This window comes from Fukomys damarensis, unplaced genomic scaffold (assembly GCF_012274545.1).
Source record: "Fukomys damarensis isolate Sample0158 unplaced genomic scaffold, DMR_v1.0_HiC HiC_scaffold_28, whole genome shotgun sequence".
Lineage (NCBI taxonomy): Eukaryota > Metazoa > Chordata > Mammalia > Rodentia > Bathyergidae > Fukomys > Fukomys damarensis.
Genome location: NW_022900940.1, coordinates 20,741,191 through 20,745,827, shown reverse-complemented (window position 1 = coordinate 20,745,827; position 4,637 = coordinate 20,741,191). Strand labels below are relative to the sequence as shown.

The window sequence follows — 4,637 nt, the reverse complement described above, 5'->3', positions numbered from 1 at the left end:
TATGTCATTGACATTAATTAATTTCAAAAAAGCTAAGCAATAGAAACAGAACATACCCTGGCATTACTACAGTTGTTTTTGGATTGTAGGGTGGATTGTTGGTGGTAGGCTGAGTAGTGAATATTTACTAACTGATAGAGAGGAACTTAACAGCTCTCTTCCTTTAAGTATATGTTCAGGAAGTGGCACATTCAGTTTTATTCTAGTACCCTCCTTGGATGCAGGTATTCAATTACTACAGAAGGAAAGGATGCATCCTGGGGACAACTGGCAGTTTCTAAAGGTTTACAAAATAGTCTTATTTTTGTTCAATGAAATTTCCCTCAAGAATGTATGTATTTACTTTAAAGCCATGGAAGCGTTTCTGGAGTTAGATCATTTTTTGAGTTATGGCCACAGATTTCCCAATACTGAGCAATCTTTGCTTTAAGGTATTCAGGATGTGGGGAGTACAGGGAGGTCACAGGTGTGGAGTGTGGGTTCTGGCTGGAAGACGAGGAGTGACCAGATATTGCTCAGGAAGACACGTGGACGTGATCAGGTTTAAAGTTGAAAGTAAGCCCACTTTAAATTTATGTTTTCAAAGTTGGTTTCATGGAAGTTCAGAGTAGCATAGTGACTACTAGTGGCTGGGTACAGCAGAGGTGAGAAGAATGGGAAAGGTTGATCGTTGGATACTAGGTTATAGTTAGGAAAAGTAGATCTAGTGGTCTATTGCACAGCATGGTGACTATAGATGATGATAATAGGCTGCATATTTTTCAAAGCCGGAAAAAAGGATTGTGAGAATTTTCACTATAAGGAAATGATAAATGTTTGAAGAGGTAGATATGTTCATCCTGATTCAAACATTACACAGTATACTCAGATGTCAAAACATCGCATGATACTCCATAAATGTGTGCAATTTTCAAGTAGCAGCTAGAAATAAAATAAAAATTAAAAATTAAAATTTTCTTTTCCACAGAGAGGTACATAAAAGGTATTAAGTGTACTAATCTTCAGTGTACAGGTTAATTTATTCTTTCTTAGCTATTCCTGTGGAATCACCACCCATTATCAAAGATACAGGAAATTCTTGTTCTCCATGAGTGCCCCTTGTGACTCTTCCCAGTCAATTCTTCTCCATCTCCAGTGTTTTGTTTTGCTTTGTGTTTTTTGAGACAGGGTCTTGCTGTGTAATTCAGGCTGACCTTACCGTGGCCTGTTTCATCTCTACTGTTTTGGCTTCCATCTTCACAAACTAGGTTTCTTTGTTCTTTAATTTCCTATAAATGGCATCATACAATATGTCCTCTTTTGTGTCTGGTTTCTTTTGCTCATGATGTTTATGCAATTCATCCCTGCTGTTTTATGTATTAGTATTTTTTTTTTTTTTTGAGACAGGGTCTCATTATGTAGATGAGACTGACCTGGAACTCACTATGTAGCCCAGGCTGGTCTCGAACTCACAGCGATCCTCTTGCCTCAGCCTCCCGAGTGCCGGGATTATAGGTATGTGCTATCACGCCAGGCTATGTATTAGTACTTTGACATTTTATTCTCACATGATTTAATTTTGAGTCCATAGTGCTGACATGCTAGTGACTCTAGTTTTGTAAATAGCAGGTGAACACTGGCTGAATGAGTGAATGAGGGAACGAATGAAAGAAGTCTTTCTGCGTATCTCTTTTTTTTTTTTCCAAAATAATACTTTATTGTTTTGCATCGGGCCCCGTGAAGCACAAGCTAAGCTGGCACAAATACCACCTGTGACCGTCAATCGTCTTTCAGTTACAGTGACTGGCCGTGTGTGCTTCATCACCCAACTCCTCGACCTGAAGCTGAAAAAGGCAAAAGATCTGTGAAGTGACAGCAGGGCACGGCCCACGCACGTCACGAGCAACGAACTGAAGCTGAAGACCGGCGAGACTCGCCAGTGGCGTGGGAACATCAGCCGGCAGCGGTGACACCCCTCGCTCAGGGGCCGCATGTGCCCCGCTGGCCGACCAGCTCCTGGTGATTCCCGGATTCCACCCTGCGGAGCTCCCGCTAGGGTCAGGGTCTCATTCTCTTCTCCGATCCCTGCTTAGACGGAGCAGCCCGCGAGTCCTTGTGACAGTGTCTAACGGCCTGGCCTTTCCGCTTCTTCTCCCCCACCACTCCCGCACCTCGTTCCGGACCCCGATGACACCCTCTCGCCAGCGTTTCTTCTTTTCGCCATGGTCCCTCCACTCCAACTCCATGCGGGCAAATCTCTGGGCTTCAGGCACACGTTCAGTCAGCGTCGTAACCTGGTCATCCTGCGTTGGGAGCTCCGCGCCTACTGTGTGACAAAAGCAACGGCCTTCCCGGGGCTCCAGCTGTTCGGCCTACTGGGTGGACGGCATCCTCGGAATGAGTCGGAACGTCAAAGTCGACAGCTGCATCCACACGAGGGGTGTCCAAAGCTCTGCTTGCGACGTCGGTGGCCAGAAGGGCGGAACGAGCCTTGGCCTTAAATTTATGAAGGGACCCTAGGCGCTTGCTCTGACTCATCTGTCCGGGGTCGGGGAGGCTGTGGATCCGAGATTTCGGAGCAGCAGGGCTGTTCTCTCCGTGTTGTCACAGGCGCTGCAGAATATCACAGAGGAGTTTCCAGCCAGTTCATATATAAACCAGGTAAGTATCCTTGAATATAAACCAGGGAAGTATCCTTGAATTTAGAGGGAATAAAAAGATAATATTGTTGTAATTTCTCGACCGTCTGGTACTTGGAAGAAACAGCACATTTCATAGGATTCTTCAGAGCTGCTCGCTGAAGTGTTTTGCACCTTTTTGGTCATGGTAGCAGAGAATAGACCTGTCTTCCGGTCTCGGGAGATCACTTTCAAGATCTTGTTCACCTCTGTCTCAAAATCCATTTTCAGTATGCGGTCTGCTTCATCCATGACCAAATACTTGAGATCACTGAAGTGGAAACCTTTTGTATTTTCCAAGTTGTCAATCGACCAGGAGTTGCTATTACTACACGTTTTGTTGTTGTTGTTGTTGTTTTTTGCCAAGGCCAAATCCTGGGACATTGAATCAATTCCACCTACAATCACAACACACTGCACTCCAGTTAAGGGCCCCAGGGCTTCAAACTGCTCTGAGATCTGAAAGGCCAGTTCCCAGGTAGGGGTGAGAATCAGGGCAAACAAGCGCTGGGGTGTCTCCTGCAGCACCTTCAGCATGGGCAAGGCAAAGGGCCCTGTTTTCCAGAACCAGTTTCTGCCAGCCCGATGATATCACGACCTTGTAAGGCCATGGGAATAGCTTCAATCTGGATCTTGGTGGACTTTGTCCATCCCGATTGTCATAAGCTTCACACGATACATCTGTCATGCCCAGGTCTTTAAACGTTTTGGTTTTCTCCTCCACAGTGGGCTGGGGCTCGCTTTTCAGGAAGAGATTGTGCTCCCCGGACTCTGCCATATTGGTCCTGGGTTCTGGAAGTCTATGTATCTCTTCTTTAGAAGATGTTTATCGGTGAGATTTGTTTTTTGTTTTGTTTTGTTTTGTTTTTTTGCTGTGAAAATAATTTATATCCTTTTTATTTTTGTTATATGTATTTATTAAAAAATTTTAGTTGGTACATGCATGTAGTACATAATTTTTACATTCCTTGTGGGAAGTTGGTACATGACGTAGCACATCTTAATTCCTTTTTCCTTCCCCTGCTCCCTCCACCCTCTTGATCCTTTTTTTTTTTTTTTTTTTTTTTTGGGAACATGTTTGCAGTAAATAATGTTTATATTCCTTGTGTGGAGTTGGTATTTTATCCATATTTATGATTGATTTTTTTCCCTGAATTTTTTGGATTGTTATTCATGCCACTGCTACTTGCAGGGAAAAAATTTATGGAGAGGCCACTGTCTAGTGCTGCACCTGGCTCATCCAGGAGCCCTGAGTTTTTCAGATCTCCTGGTAACTTCTGGAACAACCTGATTAGTGCACTGAACCCCAGGTCTCTGGCTCCTCTGGAGTTGTCACTGGCAAGTTCTGGTGACTCACCTCTTCTTCACATGCCCTGGACCTTGCACTTGGAGGACACATCAGACCTACAGAAAAAGTGGTGACTCTTCAGTGCCTGGCTGGCTCCACTTACTTCTCGCTGGCCTCAGAGCTCTTAAATTCCATAATAGCCAAGTTAGATCTGTGAAGAAAGAGGCTACCAATCACATACATGTGCACACACATGTGCCTATGTGGCAGTTCACGGGTGCCAGTAAGATGTTCTGAGGCCTCGAGAGTATGGCCTTTGCTGACCCCGCAGTCTGAAATCACCACATCCCTCAACTTTGTGTGACAGTGTCAATGGCCCATGCCAGAGTGCAGACATGTCATGAAAATGATGGCAGTGAGCTTCATCCCCAATTCCTTATGTTTGTTTTTGTCTTTGTGCAAGGAGAATTACTGTCTGGGAGCCAGCTGACCTTTTCTATCTTTCCAGCCTCAACTTGAGTCTCAGTGTGTCTCTGAATTCTCTTAACACAGGGCCTTTACATATGCTGTATCTTGTAGTAAAATGTTCCTGATTGTATGCCTTCCTGCTGCTTCCTGTGTCTATCCCTTACTACTATCCCTTCCTATCCCTTACTATGGCTTCCTGTGGCTGCATCAGATGTGTTTCATTG

General features: G+C 44.5%; 1 pseudogene; it reads right to left on the bottom strand.

Moving 5' to 3' along the window:
• Nucleotides 1–1,800: 1,800 nt before the first annotated feature.
• LOC104865934 lies at nucleotides 1,801–3,435 on the bottom strand (annotated as a pseudogene).
• Nucleotides 3,436–4,637: the final 1,202 nt, after the last annotated feature.